This window comes from Zootoca vivipara, chromosome 4, assembly GCF_963506605.1.
Source record: "Zootoca vivipara chromosome 4, rZooViv1.1, whole genome shotgun sequence".
Taxonomy (NCBI): Eukaryota; Metazoa; Chordata; class Lepidosauria; order Squamata; family Lacertidae; genus Zootoca; species Zootoca vivipara.
In genome coordinates, this window is record NC_083279.1 from 766,155 (window position 1) to 792,778 (window position 26,624).

Genomic DNA, 26,624 nt, shown 5'->3' on the forward strand with positions numbered 1-26,624 from the left:
GTGCTGGAGGTCAGGATTCCTCCACAGGGATGCAGAAGCATACAAGGTTGAACTCAGGTTTGATCCCACCCTGTTCTGAGTCCAACACTTTATTTCTCTTTCTACAAGTCCAACCTTATATTGCAGGGGAGCACAGTGTTTTTATATAGACATTTTGCTATGGCTAGTGGCTGATGCAAATAAAGATTCTATTGTAGGGGAGGGAAAGCTGTAACCCTCCAGATGCTGTTGAACTCCATCAACCCCTGCCAGCTTGGCTAGGGATCAGGGGTGATGAGAGCTGCAGTCCAGCGACATTTGGAGGGTTACAAGTTCCCCACATCTGCTATATTAGGTTATTTTTTACACATCAAAAACCCTGGAATTCTATTCCCAATTTATGATTTGTTCTTAACCTTCAGTGCCAGGGAATGCATGATTAACCTGAAGGCCATTGAAATTCCTTTTGGGAGGGGGAATGAGACAAGAAAGATGTTAGCTGCATCTCAAAGCTGTCATTTACATGTCACGTCACACAATGGGAACTTGAATTACACTTTAAAGACTGGAGATGTGGGTGGTGCTATGGTCTAAACCACTGAGCCTCTTGGGCTTGCTGATAGGAAGGTTGGTAGTTCAAATCTGTGCTATAGGGTGAGCTTCCATTGCTCTGCCCCAGCTCCTGCCAACCTAGCAGTTCAAAAGCACACCAGTGCAAGTAGATAAATAGGTACAGCTGTGGCGGGAAGGGAAATGGCATTTCCGTGCGCTCTGGCTTCTGTCATGGTGCTCTGTTGCACCAGAAGCAGTTTAGTCCTGCTGGTCACATGACCCGGAAAGCTGTCTGTGGACAAACAGCAGCTCCCTTGGCCTAAAAGCGAGATGAGCGCTGCAACTCCATAGTAAAATTCAACTGGGCTTAACTGTCCAGGGATCCTTTACCTTACAGTATAAAAAAATGATATGCTGAGTACGGCAAACCAGTCAACTATTTCTTTTGTCTTCACTTCAACCACACTGACATTCTTAGCATCTATTAAAGCGTGCCAGAGTACTGTCATTGCCAGCACCACTGAGCCTCTTGTTTGTAGCAGAATAAAATCAACCAAGTCTTTCATAAATATGTGAAGGAGAGACAACATGTCTTAAAAGATAAAATATGGAAAAGTCGGTATCAAGGGGGAAAAACTATCCAAAGCTCTAGAGACTCTGGGCAGGCAGTCTTGGTAAGACTTTGTTCAGTCAAGGAGCTAATCCATGTTAACATTTTGTCCAAGATGTTGACCGTGGCTCAATTCATAGGAAGAAAAAAGATCATTTTCTTTTTATTTTCAAACCTGTATATCTGGCTCAAAAAATAACTGCTTTTAAAGAGATGACTTTCTTCTTGTCTGAGTAAATTTTGTTCCAATTTTGTTTTGGCCACAAGTCAAAGATAACAGCTGTACACTTGTGGGTTCACTGAACTTTACGTGATTGCTGGCTGCATTTGCCGACTAGAGGGAATAACCAATAATTAGAACATTTCAGGTCATCTTCTGAAGAACAGTTTTCTCATGTCATGTGATAACCCCCTGCTGTCTCCCCTTGATTTCCCCGATTGTGTAGCTGGCAGTCATGGAGAATGGAATTTCGTAAGACTGCTGTGTTGTGAGATTAGTGAAAATAGAAAAATTGCCACTCCTTCCAGTTTTGACGTTGGTTGTGTTTACAAGTTTTTCATTTTCATTTTCATTTTATTTGTTACAAAATGTCCCTAGCAGAATCACTCACAATGTTTCCAATAACAGAGAAACTCCCAGAATTTCCGTATCTGACTTTTGGTTCAAGTTTTGGAAATCCTTGTGTTTCTTTCTTCCGATTGAATAAGATTAGCCTAAATGCTGCCTTGTTCCTATGGGATCATTTTTATTTGCTTTCCAGGTGATAAAGTTGATGACCAAAGAAAAATTGGCTAACTGAATACAAACAAGACAAGGTGTTGTTGTTGTTGTTGTTGTTGTTGTTGTTGTTGTTGTTGTTGTTACATTTATTTATACCCCACCCTTTCCCCTGACTCAAGGAGGTTTACAGATAAAATGTGAACAACTAAAACAACTGAACCTTAATAGAATTATATCTATCTATCTATCTATCTATCTATCTATCATCATCTATCCGTCTATCTAGTGTTATAGATTTGGGAGAGCCCCCCCCCTAAACCCTAGAAATAAATGAGTGATAGGATTTTGATTATCTGCAATGTTAAGGGAGAAATACAAGCTGCAGAAGGGACCCAGGTGGCGCTGTGGGTTAAACCACTGAGCCTAGGGCTTGCTGATCAGAAGGTTGGCGGTTCGAATCCCTGTGACGGGGTGAGCTCCCGTTGCTCGGTCCCAGCTCCTGCCAACCTAGCAGTTCGAAAGCACATCAAAAATGCAAGTAGATAAATAGGAACCGCTACAGCAGGAAGGTAAACGGCATTTCTATGTGCTGCTCTGGTTCGCCAGAAGTGGCTTTGTCATGCTGGCCACATGACCTGGAAGCTGTATGCCGGCTCCCTCGGCCAATAATGCGAGATGAGCGCGCAACCCCAGAGTCGGTCACAACTGGACCTAATGGTCAGGGGTCCCTTTACCTTTACAAGCTGCAGAGGAATTCTTGAGCTGGCCTATGCTAAATGACCTGGTCAGGCTAGAGCCATTAAGAAACAATACAGGGCCATTGGGGGCCATTGGCAAAGCAAGAGAACTGTCCTTTTCCTTTGCCCTGAGGTGTGAACAGAGACAAGGACTGGACTTCCTCCATGCAGACTGAATGTGTAAATAGGTGAATAAATCCTATTTCTTAAAGCTACGACAGTCTCCGCCATGTCTCAATTCATCAAAGGACCACAGACCTGGGTGCGTGCCTGGAACCCCATGGGCAGAGAGAGGGGGAGGCACCCAGGTTTTGTAACACTATCTATCTCCCTCCCTAGCATCTATCTATCTAAAACATCTATTAAAATCATACAGATAATTACAATAAAAACAGTATGGAATCAGCCCTTTCGTTAAAAGTCAGTTCTCAAAAACTTGTAGGAACAAGATGGTCTTTACCTGCTGGGGGAAGGACAACAAGGAGGGACCCAGTCTGGCTTCCCTAGGGAGGGAGTTCAAAAGTCTGGGAGCAGCCACCAAGAAGGAAACATGCTTGCTTTGGCAGCACATATACCAAGAAGGAAACATTTCTTTTCCTAAACATTAGAGCTTGCCATCACTTTGCTCCATCTCCCTGCCCAAAAGGTCAGACTTTAGGTGAACTTACTAGATGGAAAAATGTGAACACTATCAAAATTAAGGTGACCAATCTTTAAAACTAGCCTGCCAAATTCTACTGTTGCCTGTATTATATCTATTTAAAAGGCATACAGCTGGATGACCCTTGCGTCACTTGGAGGCAAATGCATAGTCAGGCCCACAACAGCATGTGGAGAACTACAGCTTCTCCACCCCTGATTTCAGTTTTATGAATCTAGAAGTATTAATAGTTACTGGGTGGCGGGTTTGATCAGGTTTGGGGGGGGGAATGAGTTCAACCCTTCTTCCTGCTTTGCCATGGTCCTGAGAAACCCCAACCCGCACCCCACAAGCTGTTGTTTGCATCTCCCAATGCCCCCTCAAACACAGTATAACAATGCTGAGAGGTGGGCAGGGGAAGAACAAGGCAGCCCCACCCCCACCCCCTGTGCTTTCATTCCAAGCCACTCACTTCCAGTACTGTTTTGCAGCAAGGAAATGGGTGCCTGGGCTATTCTTACATACCATATGATTTAAGAAGTATATAGGAACTATCAGCTATCATCCAAAAAGGTAACAGGTGCCCCTTTCCCCTTCTCACTAGAGTTCTCACTTCCTTTTAAGATTCATTTAGGATTCTGCATGAAAAAGCTATTTTGAGGTGCTGCCCTTAAACATTGTATTTTGGGTGTGTTGTGAGTCTTTATGCATTTGTATTTTTGTATACAAAAATTGTATACAAAAGTGGCGCTGTGGGTTAAGCCACTGAGCCTAGGGCTTGCTGATCAGAAGGATGGCGGTTCAAATCCCCGCGACAGGCTGAGCTCCCGTTACTCAGTCCCAGCTCCTGCCAACCCAGCAGTTTGAAAGCATGTCAAAGTGCAAGTAGATAAATAGGTACCGCTACAGTGGGAAGGTAAACGCCAGAAGTGGCTTACTTATGCTGGCCACATGACCTGGCACATGCTGGCTTCCCCGGCCAATAAAGTGAGATGAGTGCCGCAACCCCAGAGCCGTCTGCGACTGGACCTAATGGTCAGAGGTCCCTTTACTCTTTACCTTTATCTAACCCTAGGGAATAGTTTTCACATTCTCCAACCCTCCATACAGCTCCAAATTTCTTAGGGACCCTAATGATGAGAAAGATTGTTTGGGGGCTATAATGTAACATCTCTGGTGACTGCAAATAAAATGTTTCAAGTGCAATATACAATGTGACACTAGATGGCGATGGTGAGCCTTATGGAAAATTAAAAAATGTATTTTTAAAAACGCTTTTAAAAACAAAGCATTTTCGAAACTTTTAAAATATGTGTGTAGATTCCAAAGGAGAAGTTTTCAGGTTCACCAGAACTCCATTTGTCTCTCTGCCCTGGAGTGATGACAAAAAATACTGTTCAGAACTGTAAAACAGCTATATGACCAACCCTTCATCAAGATCCTGCCTACTACTGGTCATGCTGGCAGTGTTCTGCCGCCATTGCTAGAGTCAGTAAGCTCTGAATACCCACTGCTGAGTGAAGGCAGTGCTGTCCTGCTCAGGTCCAGCTTGTTGGTTTCCCTTTAGCTTCTGGTTGGCCTCTGTGGATGATAGACTAAGTGCTGGAGGGTGCTCCTTTGGTCTGATCCAGGAGACTCTCCTTATGCGCTTAGGAGTGATTTAGAGTTCTAGTGCAAAGCAAAATTTCTCATCCAGCATCATCTGGGAATGCAACTATAGCATGCAGTTGCCCTATTAATATCTGACATTTTGGGGTGTGTGTGTGTGTGTGTGTTAGTGTCAGGTTCAGTAAAATCCAGAGTTAAGACACCGTGAAACATGAAATACTAAAATTAGATATGCATGAGTTAAAATTCATGTGAATTCAGAGGAAGGGAAAAATCACAATGAAAATGCATCCTTCTCTGAACCATGATTTGATTAAATCGCTGCTGAACCTTAAATGTACTGTCCAATTAGCAAATGGCATATGAAACTGCCCCCCCCCACCGGCGCTGAACAGAAGTGGTAGTTTTTGTGCTTATCTGCTGGACTCTGAGAAGTAGCTGCAAAAACCAGCTTTGTCGGCCTCCACTTGAACATAGTTGTTTATGCCAGAGTCCAGAAAGGGGAGCTCACCCAGCAAATTCTGCAGAGGAAGTGATTTATGGAAACTAATTTTATATCCTGAGACAAGACTAAAAAGTTCAATCTATGTAATTAAATTTTATACTGATATTATGAGGGAAGTGAGACAACAGCAGGACAATTTCAGTACAGAATGTTGGCATTTGCGAGCGTTGTAAGCATGCAAACGCTGAAGTGAAACCCTGAAGAAAATCCCATTAAAAGATAAAAGGACTGACAATGTGCAAAAATTCTGCATGCGAGGTCATGTCCAAGGATTTGGCCAACCACATACAGTATAGTCTCTCTTTTATGTCAGTTGCACATATAGTTGTGTTATTTGGGAGGGGAAGGCGTGCCATTCTGGCCTCCCAGAATGACAGCTGGCAATACCTACTAGAGCAGTGATGGCGAACCTATGACACCCATCGGCCCATTCACACTGTTGTTGCCCCCCCCCCTGTTCTCCCGCTCCTCCTCACACTACAGCTTGTCTCCGCTGTTAAAACCTGGATCCTTTTTTGTTGCTGTTGATGCTGGTAGCCAGAGATTGGTTTTTTAACCCTTTATGTGCTTTTTTCTGGCACTTTGGCAGACTGTGATTGGGTGTGACAGCGTTCATTTTTTAACCCATTCTGTGCTGGTTTTTTTTGGCACTTTGGCAGACTATGTCGGTGCTGCGTGTTAGTTCCAGCAAAGGTATTATTCGTCATTTTTTCCTGTTCTCCCCCCCCCCCCCAAAATGCAGCAGCTTTGGGGCATCCGCCCCAAAAGCAAAGCAACTTTTGCACACACACACAAAACCTCCAAAACTATGGTCAGCAGCTCCCCCCCAAAAGCTCAACAACACTCTGGGCACTTTGTGATAAATAAGGTTTTTTTTGGTTTGGTTTGGTTAAATAATTAGTTTTTTGTTTATTAAATACAGTTATATATTACAATTATAGGGGGACCCAGGTGGCGCTGTGGTTAAACCACTGAACCTAGGGCCTGCCGATCAGAAGGTCGGCGGTTTGAATCCCTGTGACGGGGTGAGCTCCCGTTGCTTGGTCCCAGCTCCTGCCAACCTAGCAGTTCGAAAGCACATCAAAATGCAAGTAGATAAATAGGAACTGCTACAGCGGGAAGGTAAATGGCGTTTCCATGTGCTGCTCTGGTTTGCCAGAAGCGGGTTTGTCATGCTGGCCACATGACCTGGAAGCTGTACGCCGGCTCCCTCAGCCAATAATGCGAGATGAGCGCGCAACCCCAGAGTCGGTCACGACTGGACCTAATGGTCAGGGGTCCCTTTACCTTTATATTACAATTATACATTTTTGTTATTCAAACTATAAATATCGTGAAATTATGGTTTTTTTCTCAAAGTGACACACTCTTTTGAGGAAGACCCGTTGGAGGAAGGCCTGAGCCCAGAGTCCCACTGGGAAAGACCTCTGGGTTTTGCCTTATTTTTTCCCTTTTAAAATATATATATATATATATATATATATATATATATATATATATATATATATATAATTTTTTTATAAAAAAACTTTAATAATTTTTTTACCTCCCCTTTCCCTTTTTTAAAGGGGAAACAATTATACATTTTTTGTTATTTAAACTATAAATATCGTGAAATTGTGGTTTTTTTCTCGAAGTGACACACCACCCGAGTTATGCCCGGTTTTTTGGCGAATTTTGACACACCAAGCTCAAAAGGTTGCCTATCACTGTACTAGAGGAGCCTTGCTTTTTCTACCCTTATTAGTGAGGAGTCCGGCAATGGGCTGGGAGTGGGTGATCTCCTCGTTTGGGGGGTGGTGCTTGTCTCATTCTGTTGCTGCCCCTGATTATGCCACGTTGATAGCATCCTGGGAACTGAGGTTTGTTTGCTGCTGAGAGTTGTTAGGAGATCCCTATTCCTCTAACAGAGCTATAATTCCCAGAGGGGTTTAACAATCCCCCTGGGAATTGAAGCTCTGTGAGGGAAATAGAGAGACCTCAAGCAGGGACAGAACTAGGCTTTATTTTACCCAGGTCAAAGACACAGTTTGGCGCGCACACACACACAAACCATGCCCATTTGTGTACACACAGAGACGGACTGGGAGCCTCAGTAACGCCCCTCTGGAGGCTTCACCCGGGGCAAAAAACCTGGCTAGCCCCCTCCCCCCGTAGCTACAGCTCTGCCTCAAGCCTCAGTAATTTTCAGCACTCTTAACAAACTACAGTTCCCAGGATTATTTGTGGAAAGGCATGGCTGTTAATGTTGTATAATAGTGCTTTAAGTGCAGATGAATGAATGAACTATGATTGAAAAGCTAAGAAAAATGCTCTAAAACTCTCTCCCCTTTACACTTAACTCTCTCAAGGAATGAACTGACACTGCGGAGGAAAGTATTTCCATCTCTGTGCTGGGGAAATTGATGTATGAAGACGGTTGTGAAATGATTCACAAAATGTTAGAGATGACACTGCTTTCCAGTCCTGTAATTCTGTCTGGAAGTCATAAACGTATTCCATGCCTGTGCCCAGTCCATTCAAACTCTTCTTCTTTTCCCCATTTAGTCTGGGGATTGGCAAGGGTCACTCCTCCTTTTGATTCCATTCTGCTATAATTTGGTGTGCTTTCTAATCAAAATCTTTTAAATCTGTCATGGATGCTTTATCTGGGAGTCCTGCATTGCAGGGGGGTGGAATAGATGACCCTTGGTGTCCCTTCCAACTCTAAGATTCTTTGATTCTATGAAATTCAAAGTAAGCACTGGAGTTTGAATTGGGTAGCTGCCTCTTTCTAGGCACAGGGACATTCCTGTGTGGGCAAAGCCTTGGCCACCTCCAGTTTGGGACTCTTTGTACATTGTACATGGAGGAAAAATGGGAGAAATAAAGGTAGCAAAAGATAAATGAGAGCAAATCAAGTTGCACGTACACAGGCTTCAGTATACTTGGGACTGAGGTTTGGTTTTTCAGAATATGTGAATTTGGGGTATAAAGGGGGGAGGGGAATAAAGTAATATATCAGTAATCACAATACCAACAAGAAAGAAAAGTGGGAGGCATCTAAGGAAACCGGTGTGTCTGCATAAGGAGCTTACAGATGAGCTAAGAGTTACAAAGGGTATGTATAAGAAATGGAAGAAAGAGGAAATCACAAAGGAGGCGTAGACACGAGTAGTCAACAGTTGCAGGGGGAAAGTCAGGCTAGCTAAAGCTCAGAAAGAGAGGTTAAAAAATAATTTAAAAGGTTTAAAGTGACAAGTGGTGTGCCACAGGGTTCTGTCCTGGGTCTGTTGCTGTTTAGCATCTCTATATCTTGGATGAAGGAATTGAGGGGATGCTCATCAAATTTGCAGATGACACCAAACTGGGAAGGGTAGCTAATACTGCAGAAGACAGAATCAGAATTCAAAATGACTTTAATGGAATGGAGAACTGGGCACAAGCTAACAAAATGAATTTCAATAGGGACAAATGTAAGGTTCTGCTCCTACGCTGGAAGAACCAGATGCACAAATATAGGATGGGGAACACCTGGCTTACTAGCAGTACATGTGAAAAGCTTAACATGAGTCAACAGTGTGATGATGCAGCAGCAAAAAAAGCTTATGCTATTCTAGGCTGCATCAACAGAAGTATAGTGTCTAGATAAGGCATCCCCAAACTTGGCCCTCCAGCTGTTTTGGGACAACAGTTCCCATAATCCCTGACCACTGGTCCTGTTAGCTAGGGATGATTGGATTGTAGTCCCAAAACATCTGGAGGGCCAAGTCTGGGGGTGCCTGGTCTAGATCAAGGGAAGTCATAGTCCTGCTCTATTTTGCCTTGGTCAGACCCCCCTCCCCCAGAATTCTGTGTCCAATTCTGGGCACCACAATTTAAGAAGGATGTTGACAAGCTGGAAGGTGTGCAGAGGAGGGCAACCAAGATGATCAAGGGTATGGAAACCAAGCCTTGTGAGGAACAGTTGAAGACAATCGAGACAATGGCTTCAAGTTTTAAGAAAGGAGATTCTGACTAAACTTTCATAAAAACTTTCTGACAGTAAGAGCTGTTTGACAGTGGAACAGACTCCCACGAGAGGTGGTGGACTCTCCTTCCTTGGAGGTTTTTAAACAGAGGTTGGATGGCCATCTGTCATGGATGCTTTAGCTGAGATCCCTGCATTGCAGGGGCGTTGGACTAGATGACCCTTGGGATCCCTTCCAACTCTAAGATTCTATGATTCTATAGGTGGGACCTCCAGGCAAGGCCAGAAAGGGCCAGGAGTGCAGCTACTTGAGACTTCTGCAACAGGAGGAACAAATGACAGACAGACAGTGATATTTCAGATGCTTAGGGCATAACAAATGTGGAGTAGAGAAGAATTGGGAAGCTTTGGTAGAAGATGATAATCAGATCCAGCCCCCATCTTCCTTATTGCCCATCCTAGTAATCCCACTTGGAAGATCAACAAGAATGTGAGATGCTTAGCCATCTTTGAGCTGGTAGTGTTCTCTTAATATTTTTGCAGTACTGTACACAGATGGACAATAAGCCTTAGAATGAGCGCCAAATTGTAGCTATATTGTAAAAAAGTAGGCAAGGATTGTCCCTTGATGTAGCTTGGACAGCAAAGGTTCCAAGGCAGCACTGGCATATACGGTTTTAAAAACTGGTGAATAGGAAAAGCTCCAATTGGTTACAGCACGCATCCAGGTTTTTATGACTTCTCATTGCATTACTTCATACTTTCCAAAGCAGGTGCTAGAAGATTTTACATGCTCAGTGATGGGAGCTACCGGTAGTAAGAAAAACTCAGTCACTGTAATTCTCTGCCTCCCTTAAAAGGTCGGTACACCATCTTTTTGGTGCAGACAAAAGAACTTCTGCATGAAGCAGTGGTCGTTTCTGAGGTCATCCTAATAAATGTGACTGGCTTATGAGATCCAGGAACATTTAGGCCGCTAGACCAAGCTTTCCCAAACTCGACACAAATCACTACCCTGGTCTCCTATTTTATTCAGGAACAAAAAGGTAATGTTAGGCTCTGAACTTAAAGATCTTAATGAGACCCTCCTCTTTAGGTGGCACTATGTATTGCTTCCCTCTAAAATGTGGTAAGCCAAGCCTGCTGCAAATGACAGTGCTTTTGCTCATTCTGTTGAGCAGGGCCCTGAGGATCCTGCCTCAAAGCCCTGCCTTGATGGCACTGTTACTTGCTTGCTTCTTCCATTCTACCACGACTCTGTAAATGACTACATGTACAAGAACTGATCTCACACAGATGTGGGAAGTGGGCTTCTGTCAGAAGGTATGCTTTCAGCTGCTCACCTGAATAGATGTCATATGCATACAGACTATACTTGCAGACTATACAGCTTGGGATCCTGCAAGAAGCAGTTTTTACATGTGTGTAGCACATGTTTTTTATTGGTACCAAATTGCTGCTTGAAGGTGGTGCCCCACACCCAGCCTAGTGGTGGAGGCTGATGGCCTGGGTGACAAGTGCAGCTCTCCTTAGCCAAGCCTGAATAAACCTTTAGGTAGGAGCATCGATTGACATTTCAACCAGATTTGGTTACTAGGTAAGAGATATTCACAAGGTGCTTCCAAATATCCTCCCCCATCGTTCTGCCCGGACACTGAGGTCCAGTGCCGAGGGCCTTCTGGCGGTTCCCTTGCTACAAGAAGCCAAGTTACAGGGAACCAGGCAGAGGGCCTTCTCGGTGGTGGCGCCCGCCCTGTGGAATGCCCTCCCACCAGAGGTCAAAGGGAACAACAACTACCAGACCTTTAGAAGGCATCTCAAGGCAGCCCTGTTTAGGGAAGCTTTTAATGTTTGATGGATTTCTGTATTTTAATATTTTGTTGGAAGCCGCCCAGAGTGGCTGGGGGAACCCGGCCAGATGGGCGGGGTATAAATAAATTATTATTATTATTATTATTATTATTATTATTATTATTATTATCCATAAGATCATTTTGATTTACAGCTGAATGCCTGAAAAACACAATATAGTTTCCTTTAATTTAAAAGGGATATGTACAAAAAATGGAAAAGGGGGGAAATCTCCAGAGAGGAATTCAAACATATAGCCAGCACGTGTAGAGACAAAGTCAGAAAAGCTAAAGCACAGAATGAACTCAGGCTCGCCAGAGAGGTTAAAAGCAACAAAAAGGGCTTTTATGGGTATGTCCGTAGCAAAAGGAAAAACAAGGAAACAGTGGGGTCACTCAGAGGAGAAGATGGTGAAATGCAAACAGGGGACAGAGAAAGGGCAGAACTCCTCAATGCCTTCTTTGCCTCAGTCTTCTCCAAGAAAGAAAAAAACGCCCGACCTGAAGAATATGGAGCAGATGATTCAGCAGGGGAAACACAGCCCAGAATAAGTAAGGAGGTAGTACAAGAATACTTGGCTAGTTTAGATGTATTCAAGTCTCCAGGGCCAGATGAACTACATCCAAGAGTATTAAAAGAACTGGCAGAGGTGATTTCAGAACCACTGGCAATAATCTTTGAAAATTCCTGGAGAACAGGCGAAGTTCCAGCAGACTGGAGGAGGGCAAATGTTGTCCCTATTTTCAAAAAGGGGAAAAGAGAGGACCCAAACAATTACCGCCCAGTCAGCCTGACATCAATACCAGGAAAGATTCTAGAGCAGATCATTAAGCAAACAGTCTGTGAGCACCTAGAAAGAAACTCTGTGATCACTAAAAGTCAGCATGGGTTCCTGAAAAATAAGTCATGTCAGACTAATCTGATCTCATTTTTTGACAGAATTACAAGCCTGGTAGATGAAGGGAACGCTGTGGATGTAGCCTATCTTGATTTCAGCAAGGCCTTTGACAAAGTGCCCCATGGTATTCTTGTAAAGAAGCTGGTAAAATGTGGGCTAGACAATGCTACCATTCAGTGGATTTGTAGCTGGCTTACTGACCGAACCCAAAGGGTGCTCATCGATGGCTCCTCCTCATCCTGGAGAGTAGTGACTAGTGGGGTGCCACAGGGTTCTGTCTTGGGCCCAGTCTTGTTCAACATCTTTATCAATAACTTGGATGATGGGCTTGAGGGAATCCTGAGCAAGTTTGCAGATGACACCAAATTGGGAGGGGTGGCTAACACCCCAGAGGACAGGATCACACTTCAGAATGACCTTAACAGATTAGACAACTGGGCCAAAGCAAACAAGATGAATTTTAACAAGGAGAAATGTAAAGTACTACACTTGGGCAAAAAAAATGAAAGGCACAAATACAGGATGGGAGACACCTGGCTTGAGAGCAGTACATGTGAAAAGGATCTAGGAGTTTTGGTTGACCACAAACTTGGCATGAGTCAGCAGTGTGATGCAGCAGCTAAAAAAGCCAATGCAATTCTGGGCTGCATCAATAGGAGTATAGCATCTAGATCAAGGGAAGTAATAGTACCACTGTATTCTGCTCTGGTCAGACCTCACCTGGAGTATTGTGTCCAGTTCTGGGCACCACAGTTCAAGAAGGATACTGATAAGCTGGAACGTGTCCAGAAGAGGGCAACCAAAATGGTCAAAGGCCTGGAAACGATGCCTTATGAGGAACGGCTTAGGGAGCTGGGTATGTTTAGCCTGGAGAAGAGAAGGTTAAGGGGTGATATGATAACCATGTTCAAATATATAAAAGGATGTCATATAGAGGAGGGAGAACGGTTGTTTTCTGCTGCTCCAGAGAAGCGGACACGGAGCAACGGATTCAAACTACAAGAAAGAAAATTCCACCTAAACATTAGGAAGAACTTCCTGACAGTAAGAGCTGTTCGGCAGTGGAATTTGCTGCCAAGGAGTGTGGTGGAGTCTCCTTCTTTGGAGGTCTTTAAGCAGAGGCTTGACAGCCATCTGTCAGGAATGCTTTGATGGTGTTTCCTGCTTGGCAGGGGGTTGGACTGGATGGCCCTTGTGGTCTCTTCCAACTCTATGATTCTATGATTCTATGATTCTATGAGTATTGGCTGCACTAGTTTTCCTCTTACATTTTCAGTGCAAGGCCTTGAGCAGTGCTGACAAAAGCCACTTGGCACGGATTGGTTGTTAAATGTGTGCTTGCTGGGCCATCTGCACAGGAATACTAGAAGAGCAGGGGCTGCGTATCCATCTCTACCCATGGCTTGCTGGTGCTGCAGTTGCATGCAGAGAGCTTTCTTCGCATACAGCTGTGTTCAAGGGACTCTGTTCAAGTGTTCTAATAAAGACACGCGGGTTGGTTTTGAAGGCTGATGCCATAATGCCATCCTTCACGCACCTTTATTCCACATGCAAGTCACATCTGAAAACAATTAAAGGCACAATGCTTTCATTGTTATACCTGGGAGCCTTGAAGCACATGCTGAAGGTTTATGCAGAAGGCAGTCCCACTGCATTCAATAGGTTTTACCCCTTAGGAAGCATGCCTAATTTTAACTGATAGCCGAGGCTGTTTTTTCTTTCAAAATAAAATTGGAGGCAAAATTTGCTTGCACATAAGCTGTAAACATACCTGTATGTGGGCATAAGACTTGAGTGCCAACCACCCTCAGAGGACTACGCACTGTGCAGTTCTCTGTTAACTGCTGATCAGGCAATGCTTCCGGATGCACAGAAGGAAGCTCAGAGGCTTATGCAGTCCTGAAACTGTTGGGCTAGAACTGGGAATGTTTAGTCCTATGTAGAACTAGCCCATGTGGTGAATGATCAGAACTGCAGTTTAAAACATCCTTTTTAATAGTGACTCTAGACTTGTTTGCCAAAGCAAACAAGATGAATTTTAACAGGGAGAAATGTAAAGTACTACACTTGGGCAAAATAAAAAATAAAAAATGAAAGGCACAAATACAGGATAGGTGACACCTGGCTTGAGAGCAGTACATGTGAAAAGGATCTAGGAGTCTTGGTAGACCACAAACTTGACATGAGTCAACAGTGTGGTGCAGCAGTTAAAAAAGCCAATGCAATTCTGGGCTGCATCAATAGGAGTATAGCATCTAGATGAAGGGAAGTAATAGTACCACTGTATTCTGCTCTGGTCAGACTTAACCTGGAGTACTGTGTCCAGTTCTGGGCACCACAGTTCAAGAAGGATACTGACAAGCTGGAATGTGTCCAGAGGAAGGCAACAAAAATGGTCAAAGGCCTGGAAACAATGCATATGAGGAACGGCTTAGGGAGCTGGATATGTTTAGCCTGGAGAAGATAAGGTTAAGGGGTGATATGATAGCCATGTTCAAATATATAAAAGGATGTCATATAGAGGAGGGAGAAAGGTTGTTTTCTGCTGCTCCAGAGAAGCGGACACGGAGCAATGGATTCAAACTACAAGAAAGAAGATTCCACCTAAACATTAGGAAGAACTTCCTGACAGTAAGAGCTGTTCGGCAGTGGAATTTGCTGCCAAGGAGTGTGGTGGAATCTCCTTCTTTGGAGGTCTTTAAGCAGAGGCTTGACAGGCATATGTCAAGAATGCTTTGATGGTGTTTCCTGCTTGGCAGGGGGTTGGACTGGATGGCCCTTGTGGTCTCTTCCAACTCTATGATTCTATGGACTTGCCCCACTCACCTGTGAGGCTACTGGGTGGTCCTGAAATGGAAGGCAGGGCCAACCTGCCCATCAGGCAGAGTGGAGCAGCCCACCTTGGGTGGCAACTCCACATGTGCCCCACCAGCCCCTGCCATTGCATTGCATTTATTAACCCTATTAGTTGCTTGTCACCTGAATGTCTCCAAGTGACGTATAGCAACAGCAGCAGCAGCAGCAGCAGCAGCAACAACAACAACAACAATATACACTGCAGATTACCATAGGAGGGAAATATTCATTAATATTTCATATACCATAATATCTACACAAAAACTCCATGTTTAAATAATAAACAAAGCAATGTTCAGACCCACTAATTACCAAATAAATAAAATACACAAAACCTCAAACTCCCCATAATCCAAAAATCATTCCCACCAAACCAATATTTCTTGTCTTAACCTCCCCGCCCACCCAAAAGTCTGGGGTCAAGGCCAGCTGTTACAAATCCATGGTGGGGGGTCCAGTCTGGCGTCTCTCCTTTCCCTTTGTGGGGAGCAGCAACAAAGCAAAGCAGGAAGAAGATGGAAACAAGAGTTCTACCTGCTTTGCAGCTGACCTGGCTGCTGCTCCTCTCCTGCTGCTCAGGGACACCGGCTTGGGTCCCAGATTATGGGGGCCCAATGGTACCCGTGACTTCATGAAATCAAGATGTCACCTTAAATTGGCGCCCCACAGTCGTGCTTCTGAGGCCTCGCAAGGCCTAAGACATGGGCAGGCAACCTAAGGCCCAGGGGCTGGATCCAGCCCAATCGCCTTCTAAATCCAGCCCACAGACGGTCCGGGAATCAGTGTGTTTTTACAAAAGTAGAATGTGTCCTTTTATTTAATGTGCATCTCTGGGTTATTTGTGGGGCATAGGAATTCATTCACCCCCCCCCAATATAGTCCAGCCCCCCGCAAGGTCTGAGGGACAGTGGACTGGTGAAAATGATTGCAGACATTCTGTAGGCCTCATGAGACTTCTGACGCAACTTCCTGTTTCTACCGGAAGTGATGTCGGAGGCCTGGCGGGGCCTCAGAGACCACGCCCAGGGCTTTGTGAGACCTCCAATGTGACTGACGGTTTTTCCTGGAATGGGAGCCCTGCCGTGTGGGTGCTGAGCACCCAGGGCCCCCTCTAATTGGCCCCAGTGCTGTGACCGCTGGGATTGCGTGGCTGCAGCAGCTGCTTCTGGAGAGATCTGGCTGAACTCTGTAAGATCTTACAAGAGTTCTGTTTGAGCTCACTAGAAGCCACTGACAAGCAAAAATGCTCTTCTGGTTCTAGTTTGTCTCAAATCTCTGACTTCCTGTCTCCTGCTCATCTCTGACAGCTGCCCAAAACTGAGCCTTGACGAAGTTTAAGTCATTCCCTCCCTCTGCCCTGGGAGTGATTCGTCCAGTCAAATCTAATGTGCAGGCACAACAAACCATAACCTACTTCCAGCAAGAGGCTCTTTGGAAAAAGCCAAGGCCAGAACAATGAATCATGCAGGCAGTTTGGGGTTCACCAAGAGTCCTTAATGTTATTAGTTCTTCCTGGCACACCATTTGCCTGAGCAAGGTTACGCTAGAGAACCCCAAAAATTCTGTAATGGCTTCTTCTGAGAAACAGCAAAATGTGGAGACAGTAAGAGCAGACGTATTTGCTGCAACACTTTACATCCTAATCATCCTCACGTAGTAAAAGTTGCCTTTCCAATTCACAACCAACACATTCATGTCTATTTGTTGCAGAAGATGTCACTGGAATTTAAATCCCCTTTTAACCTAAATGATGGGTGGGCCTGTGTTCACTAGCTGTGGAAGAATTTGCTGTCCACCCACCATTGTATAATTTTAGTAGATTAAACTGTGTTGATTTTCTGACAAATACAGGTTTTGTGGAAATCGGATGACAAAAAAAAATTAAACTTAAAAATTTATGATACTTATAAAAACTGGTTGGAAAATTTCAGCTCGTAAAGACACGAGGCAATGCTTTGTGGCTTGTAGTTAAAACTCTTGTGAGGCAATATTCTTGATTTTACTACTAGCAGATGAATCTTGGCATTAAAATAGGTAGTATAAAGGTAGCAGTGCTTCTCTTTAGGCGGTTCCTATGTGGTGGGGTCTTGCTCTTCAGATCAAAGCAGGGAAAGGTTTTTGATGACTTAATTTACCCACTTCTATACAGTGGTACCTCGGGTTAAGAACTTAATTCGTTCTTAACCTGAAACCGTTCTTAACCTGAGGTACCACTTTAGCTAATGGGGCCTCCCGCTGCGACTACCGCCACCGCCACGTAATTTCTTTTCTCATCCTGGGGCAAAGTACCTGAGGTACTATTTCTGGGTTAGCGGAGTCTGTAACCTGAAGCATCTGTAACCTGAAGTGTCTGTAATCCGAGGTACCACTGTACTGAAAAGACATTAAAGAGGTGCAACAGTACAGTGGTACCTCTACTTACGAATTTAATGCGTTCCGAACGCACATTCGTAAGTCGAAAAAAATTGTAAGTCGAATCCCATAGGAATGCATTGGGAGAAAAAATTCGTAAGTCGAAGCAACCCTATCTAAAAATTCGTAAGTAGAAAAAATCCTATCTAAACCGCATCCAAGATGGCGGATGGAGCTCCGTTCGTAAGTAGAAACATTCGTAAGTAGAGTTATTCGTAAGTAGAGGTACCACTGTAGACTACTGGTTGTTAAGCAACTGTTAACCTTGGTTTATGATTCTCTGTGACAAGCAGAATCAGAAGTGCAGAGCAGTGTCATTGAAGAGATATGCAGAGGTTCCTGTGGCACAGTGCTGTTGCAACCCCTGCCAGCATTTACATGCATCCTACGTGCCATTGAAAAGTTAAGACAAGAGTGACCAACTTTGATGGCAACAGGAGCATTGGACTATAGACAAAGAGCCAACATTATTCAACTCATTTTATCCTTGGCAAAACCCTCAAAAGGACAAAATGATTTTGCCTCTAAGCTGATGAGGCTGGAAAGGCAAATATTTAAGCTTCTCATTCTGATAAGAAAATTCAAACATGGCGCTCAAAGCGTACGCCTTTCAGTATCCTTGTGGTTCCATTAATGCACTGCCATTCAGTGAAATCTAAAAGAACCAAAAGGATCTTTCTGTACTCGGCTTTATATCTCATGCTATCTTCCATAAAACTATTCTTCAGCAATGGAACTTATGGTACAAAGGTGATTACCTCTTAAAATACTATTGGTGAGGTGGGTTTTTTTTTTAAAGAATCTGCTTAAATCAGATGCATTCATGAAGCAGCAGCTACATTAATATTTGCAGGCAATTGACCCTGACCATGTAACAGGAGCACATGGTAAGCTTTCCAGTGTGTGTTGGGGAGAACCTACTTTTTGCCTATGGGAGTGGCAATGTAACTTTATTCCAATCTGTTCATCCCTGCCCTACAATTTCCACCCATCCTTGGCTACATAAACAATTCTTGCCATTTCTCTTTGTTGCACCTTATGAGCAATTAAACAAGAAAATAAAACAGGACACTTTTCCCAGCTTGCATGCCAAAATGAGGTAAATCTTATTGGCTCAGCTCTACAATGAAATCTTAACCCCCTGTAATTGCTTCTTCATCTCTTGCTACTCTTTCTTCCCTCTGTGCATCAGAGTCAACAGAGTCTAGATTGGAAGCATATTGGGGGAGGGGGTCTATCACTGCCCCCTTTATGTTATGCTGGAAAACGCTGTGTATGTTTGTGATGCTATGTAAAAAACGACACCTCACAGAAATGTCTGTACATAGTATGTATTGCATTTCCAGTGAAGTTGTGATAATGTGATTTTTAGTAAGATTTATTGTTATGCTTTTCCTACCACTACTCAGGTGAAAATTAAATTTACTAATGAGTTATGACAGTTGACTAATGAGATGCATGGAAAGGTTAGGCTTTTCAGGAGTGAAACCACGCCCTCATTCTGGTAGCTGCAAATATAGGGCTTTTGCAGCTCATTAGCAAATGTAATCTCTCTAATGTATCATGCCCTCATTATGCAAGTGACATTTCAATGTATTGTTTTAGTACCTTTTCACACAATATTACAGGGACCCAGGTGGCGCTGTGGTTAAACCACTGAGCCTAGGGCTTGCTGATCAGAAGGTCGGCGGTTCGAATCCCTGTGACGGGGTGAGCTCCCGTTGCTTGGTCCCAGCTCCTGCCAACCTAGCAGTTCGAAAGCACCTCAAAATGCAAGTAGATAAATAGGAACCGCTACAGCGGGAAGGTAAACGGCGTTTCCATGTGCTGCTCTGGTTTGCCAGAAGCGGCTTTGTCATGCTGGCCACATGACCTGGAAGCTATACGCCGGCTCCCTCGGCCAATAATGTGAGATGAGCGCGCAACCCCAGAGTCGGTCACGACTGGACCTAATGGTCAGGGGTCCCTTTACCTTTTAGCAAATGTAATCTCTCTAATGTATCATGCCCTCATTATGCAAGTGACATTTCAATGTATTGTTTTAGTACCTTTTCACACAATATTAGTGATGTGTATATAACCGGGGGGGGGGGAGTAATATTGATCCTTCTGGTCAGGTCTCTCCCTCTCCTAATAAGTATGTATTTTTTTCCTTGTATGAGACAAGCTCTGGACACATATTCATTTGAACCCCGTGGGGTCAGCTTACATAGCTTTCCAGCCATTCAGTGAACTCATCTGCTGGCAAGTCTGGTGTAAGTCTTTCCCTTTATAAAGGGAAGTATTTTCTCTTTGACCACCAGGGGAAAGGCTGCAGACTTTTTCTCTCCACTCCCACATCTTGCCTCCATTGGCTATTTCAATGGCATGTAACCGTTTTACAACGCTGCATCTGGTAATGATGAATGTTTCAACTCCCTGGGATGACAACTCTGCTGTAGTTGTGCTGGTAATAATAATAATAATAATAATAATAATAATAATAATAATAATTTATTATTTATACCCCACCCATCACAGTTAGCAGGGCTAGGAAAAGCCTCTAACGTTGGATCCTCAATAGCTTTTAGCAAGCACTGAAACAATTGGACAACAAGTTTGAATCTCAGAGCTGCTTCACATACTACAAGGAGTGTGTGGATGCAGTTTGTTATGTCAATAAGGAAACTTCCACATGGAGACATTTCAAATAAATCCTATACAGTATGTCTGAAACCATTTCAAGTTGGATTTCCCCTCCTCAGTTGGTTTCCTGTTTCCACCTGAAGCCGCTCCAATTCAGACCAGTGTTGGTGTGCTCACACTGGAACTGTGTGCAAATTCTCTTTCCGACTCTTTCCGATAAAGGCCTCCTCATTGACATATGTCACATATATAAGCTGGGCTTGATATATTGTGGGGAAAGGATGGTTTACATGTTAGGTATTTCTCCTGCCAACCCCTTTAATTTAAAAGCCCTTATGTGAAACATTAAAATGTGATCTAGAAAGGTCATGAATGTGTAGATAACTAAAAACTGAGTTCCTACATCCCACTGAATTTAGTGGTCTGAGTAGACATGTAAAGGACTGCACTGTATGTGAATGGGACTATATGCAAATGGCTTTCAAATTCCCTACAAGGAACTAGCCTCTTAAACAGGGGCCAGCAAGGTTTATCTTGCCTGGGCCAGATCGGTCCCGCAGAGATCCCTCCATGGGCCGGATGGCATGTGTGCGAAAGTGAGCGTGCCCGCAATTTTCAGCATCTGTGCATGCGCAGACGCAATTACTGGCACCGCGGAAGCAAGTCCCTGTGCCGTGCTACGCTGGTTTAGCACAGCACGTGAGCGGGCAGCTCGGTTCGGGGGTGGCTCATGGGTCAGTCAAACGACCTCCGTGGGCAGCTTCCGGCCCATGGGCGTTAGGTTGCTGACCCCTGCTTTTAACTGTCAGAACCGTTTCACAGTCTCCAGCATTTCCCAAATGATAAATGGGGCACACATGTATCCTTAGAACAACAATCACTGCATGAGCCCATTGCAGATTGTTAAAGAAGCGCACTGTGAATCCTCTACTCTCTATTAAATTACTCTGCGTCAGCCTGCAGTATACCCCAATATTTCCCTTTCACTTAAGAATGTTCAATATTATGTTTAGATTAATAATGGATCTGATTGTGTTGTTTCACTTTATTTTTAAAATAAATAAAATATCCTACTTTTCCTCAAGAGAGAGCAGAACGCAACTTGCAATCAATAAAAACATAAAAAGAGGGTAAAAAGATATCCTATAGATTTTAAAAATGAGAAATAAGGAGCACAACTACGATTGGCTGGATAAAATAGCATTATGAAGTACCCATTAAAACAATTTCCAGCAGAGTTAAAAACAATTAAGAGCCAGAATCCGTCCTGAAGAGGAAGGCTTTCACTATGCAGTCCTTAATGAGGAGGCACGTTGAGCTTCCCTTGGGAAGGGGCTCCAGAGCCTACAGTAAAGGCTGCATCTCATGGCACTTTGTGGGTCTTATAAGGAGAAAGGATGGAAGGGAAGCAGGCAATGTGCAGGTGTTTGTGTCTCTGCATGCATTTAAATACATGTGCATTAGAACGGAGCTGCATGTCTGCCCTGATTCAGAAATTTCACCTGAACAGACTCAAGGGGAGAGCAGTAAATCTCTGAGGAATTCTAGGGCAGTTATGTGTGTGCAAACAAAACTTTAAAAAGTTATCACCCAAGGGCAAAAAGGGGGCAGAGGTTTAACAGAGACAGGCCCAGCAAACAGGGACTGGCAGCCTGTGAAGTTTTACTGTCCCCAAAGCAGCTAGACAGGGGCAGTTTGTTGGGAAGTCCCTTAAGGAAAAGATGAAAGGAACATTGCAGGAGTAGCTGCCAGGCCTGGAGGCCTTTCCCTTTGGCATGATTTTAAATCACCTTTTGAATCTCCTGGGTCTCAGGAGGATATTTGAGTCTGCCCTTTTTTGTTCTGCTGAATTGCGAGACATATTAGCCTGTATAATGTGACCTTTCTTATCCAGAAACCTGAGTCCCCAAAGCACAAAGATATTCAGAGAATTCTTCAAAGACTTCACAAACTTCCCTTTGTTTTATGTTTTTCTGGTTCCCACAATCTTTTAATTGTGAAGATCTTTTCTTCTGTCTCTTGGATCAAGTGTATAAGCTTTTAACCAGGGGAAAGCATTGCTAAAGTACATCAGTAGCCTAGAAATGGTATACAACTGACCGCAAAAAAAGAGAGAAAAGCTTAGGCACTTGAGATTTTTAAGAGCTCTTCTCATTTGAAATGGATTTTCCCACTCTTGATATCTAACTGAAAAAGGAATGAAACTCGGACCACTTTTTCTTTATAATACCTTAGAGCAAGAATAGGCATGTTTTTATCCCTCTTCACAACTTGGCATACCTGCAGAGCGACATCATGCGATGGCGCATCTCTTTTTCTTGCTTTCCTGTTAAAAGTATGCAAAGTAAAAATGGAAAAATGAAACTGCACATTCCAATATGATTACGCTGCTTCTAAGCCTTCATAGTCACATTAGGAATTTTCTTTCAAGATACTCCATAAGCTCTAATTAATTTTCCATATGCCACATAAAGTATGGCTTGATGAAGGACTTAATTACTATATATTAATTTGCTTTCATTTAATATTTCCTGTTCCAGTCTTTCTCATCCTTTCTCATCTCATTCTTGAACTGTAACTCTCATCATCCCTGAGCCTTGGCCACCCTGGCTAGGAATAATATGGATTGTAGTTTCATAACATTTATGGACCCAAGACTGAGAGAAGCTAGAATCCTCACTTCAGAATTTGCTGTTAAGTCAGATGTAAGCATCAGAATAAAACTTCTTTCTGATGCTTCATGAAATAATATAAACAAGATATATTGTACATCCAACAGTGTAATGGATTTATCTAATAGAAGAATTTCAAAGACAAATCTAAATCACTTACATCTATTTAGCTCTAATTTCTGGGGAAATATTCTAAAGCCCAGGAGGGATGAATCTTAGTGTAGCTTTTGGGCATTAATCTCTTCATGTATCTGTCTTAAAAATGCATTCAAGGTTGCTGTATGAAATATGCAATACTTCAGGGTACCCTAGCTTTCCATTTATATTGTATTCTCCTTGTGGCAGCGAAGCCCCTGACATGCACTGTGTGAGCTAGTTTGGTGCCTGGAATGTTTACAGTCAAACATCTGCAAGAAGAGCCTTGATGGATCCGGTGGAGGGTTCATAGAGTCAAGCGTCTTATTTACAACAGCAGCCAGCCATAACTAGACATTACAGCACAGCCGCCTTCCCCTCCATTCAGACTCTCACTTCTGTAAACTGAAAGGTTTACAGGACAGGGGAGCAGATTTTTGCCGATTCCCTGCTTCTCTCTTTCTCTTGCACTTCCCTGCATCACTTTCCATGCTGCTCCAGAGGGTTCCCCCAAACCTTCTGGACCCCCATTAATATCAGTGCTGTATCTGCAGTTTTTCCCTACGGGCCAAAGGTCTGCCAATTAAAACTTTTGAGCACAGTCAACCACACTGCATCTGTCATCAAAGCCTGAACCCACCTTTATGCCCTTCTGTGTCAGCAGAACATAAAGGAAGAGTCAGGACCTAGAGACCACAAAGTGTGGCAGGTGGAGGCATGTCATCCACCATCCATCTACCACTTCTAATAAGTGGAAGGTGCAGAGCCACCAAGTGTGTGTGGCAGTGGCTGCAGGGAGGGTGTCTCTCCCCTTTTCTAAACTCACATTTCTAGTTCTTGTGTTAGTGAAAACCAATTTCCCTGCTTATGCCTGTCTAGAACATCTAAACAGACTTCTGTGTAGTTGCCAGCGCCTGCAGGAAGCAGTTAAGGGTACTGATGAATATATATTGCTTAATATTTTCTGCATGCTGGGATGGAGATATGCCTGATGGGATGAATCAGAATCAACTTGTTGAGAAGCCAGCAATAGTGAATGATTAAGGTATGAATCTGACCTAACCGTATAGAGAGCAGGTTGGATAGCTGAGCAAATTGAGTCTGCTGTTGCAGAGACAAAAATAATTGCACACTGGAACTACAGAGCATATCCCGGTGGTTAATTCATTAAGAAGCCTTTCTATTTAGTTATCCTGGCTATCATTTTCTGTATTAGATCCCTCATGCAATTCAAAATTCCACAGCTGGAGAGCTGAAATAGATGAAACCAACCCTTTTCACAGCACTGAAGTTTCTGCAGTGGCAGGAGTCATAGCCACAGACTCGCCAAGAACCTTATTTCCCAGTCCAAGTTGGGCAGGTCTCTGTAAGAGTGGATCCTTCACAGAAATATTTTATAGTTTGCTGTGTGTAGGGGAGGCACATTGCAATGGATGACTGTGCTGTGTTCATTGGCATGCCTGCAATGCATCTGTGAAGTGGAAATCTGCAAAGGCAGGGATCACCATGGCTCAGAGAGGTGCCTGCAATATGTCAGCATTCAGACATTACAAATATGCCACTGAACACATGTACAGTGAGGTGTGGGAGGAGCGTCTGCTCCCTCCTCACATGGTACATGCATTCTGCAGGAGAGCCGACAAGAGATTAGGGTCCTTGAAGATGCAGTTGCTATGTGGGGGCAGTGATCACTTTTCAGTTACTGAAGAAGTCAGCAACCCCCCCCCCAAGTAGCAGTCTTAATTGTGAATGTGACCCAGAAGAAGAGGACCCAGCCAGATCAATGGACCCAGTGGCAACAGAAGCAAAGGAGGAGGAGGAGGAGGAGGAGGAGGAGGAGGAGGAGGAGGAGGAGGAGGAGGAGTTTGGATTTGATATCCTGCTTTATCACTACCTGAAGGAGTCTCAAAGTGACTAACATTCTCCTTTCCCTTCCTCCCCCACAACAAACACTCTGTGAGGTGAATGGGGCTGAGAGACTTCAGAGAGGTGTGACTAGCCCAAGCTCACCCAGCAGCTGCATGTGGAGGAGCGGAGACGCGAACCTGGTTCACCAGATTACGAGTCTACCACTCTTAACCACTACACCACAGAGGCTGGATAACAATCCAGGCAGCAGCATCACACCTGGATCTGAGCCAGAGCCTCTCCTTCGGGGGCTCTTTGAGCCAGGGACTCCTGAATTGAGCCAGGGACCCCTTCCCCTAGGGACCCCATGCACCCATATGCCTACTTAGGGCAGGCAGAGAGGCAAAGAAGAGGCAGAGTGATGGGCCAGACCACGGCCAGTTCAAGGCCTCCACTTCCTTGGTTATGGCATGCAAGGCTGATCTGAACCTAGGAGAATGAAAGGTCTCCATTCAGCCCTGGGCTTCATGGAAGAAAGTTGCTCATGCATGAGCTTTCCAAGGTCCTGCATTCTAGCTTTCCTTGCTGAGCACCACAATACAGTGGTACCTCACAAGACGAATGCCCTGCAAGACGAATTTTTCGCAAGATGCATCTGATGGTGACTTGCAAGACAAATTCGTTTTGCGAAAAATTCGTATTGCGAATCGCGGTTTCCCATAAGAATGCATTGAAATTTAATGAATGCGTTCCTATGGGCAAAAAAAGAAATGTCAATGCACCCCTATGGGAAACCACGATTCGCAAGACGCAAAACGAATTGACTCGTGGAACGAATTAAATTCATCTTGCGAGGCACCACTCTATGTATTTCCACTCAAGGTCACTGTTAAATCTTTCTTAATTTCTATGACCTGCATCCTATCCCTGTGCATTTAGCATTGAATACCATCCTAAGGCACACTTCCAGCAATTCACCAACTTTTATAGTGTTCCTAGAGCCGCAGAATTCCCTCCCCTGACTGCATTGTCTGTGTAGATTCATACATATGAAAAACGAGGAACGTATCTGACTGATTTTTTGTGTCTGCCTGTTTAAATGTCAAAATGTGATATTCTCAGTTTCCTTTGCCAGCCGCTTTACTGCACTTTGTACGTATGTACCAGCTGTGGTTATTACACCTCCACATCAGAACCTCTGGATTATGAACATCTGCTGTGGCTGATGGCTCCATTCCTTGCCAGATGTGTTTTGTAATTCTCAAGTGTCTCTGCAGCTGTATGCCCCATTTGTTTTGGTGAGGCTTATACTGGCACCATAGTTTAAGGATTGGGCCATTTTTACATGATTTTGTTGTCATAAAAAGAAATGTTATTGCAGTAGCATATCAATGAAGGTTGCATATACCGGAGACCTCTTGTAAACTTATGAAACTCGGCATGCTGTTGTGTAAATACTGAATTAATGAGGGTGGGTTGGGAATAGTCAGAAAAGAGAGGCTCCAGCAATGCATTTTTTTACCACACACCAAACTTGTAATCATTTTAAAGCTCTGATTGACATAAAAAAGCTGATATAAACTAGGGTTGCCACAACTTGAAGAGCAAAAAAAGGAGAGCTGCTACCATCCTGAGTGGAGGCAGGATCCCAGCTCCTACCTGATCTTCGCTGTGAAGGCCTTGCTGTGAAGGCCTTGCTTCTGCTTCCGGGGCACAGCGGCACATCAGAGCATGTACGTGCCCCTCCAAAAACCAGACATTTCCTTTAAAATGTAAGAATATGCCTGGATGGGCATGTTGGCCCCCCAAAAGAGGATATGTCCAGGTTTTCATGGACATATGGCAACCCTATATAAACTTCAGATTGTAATATATATTGATCATGAGCGATTTGAATGCAGAACCTCAAATCCAATAGATTTGGTTGCATCTATACAGTACCTGCGATTATACTGTCTTCAACACATATTTTCTTTTTTGCTACTTAGTAAAATTCTGTGTTTTAATGAGCTGCCAAGATCAATTG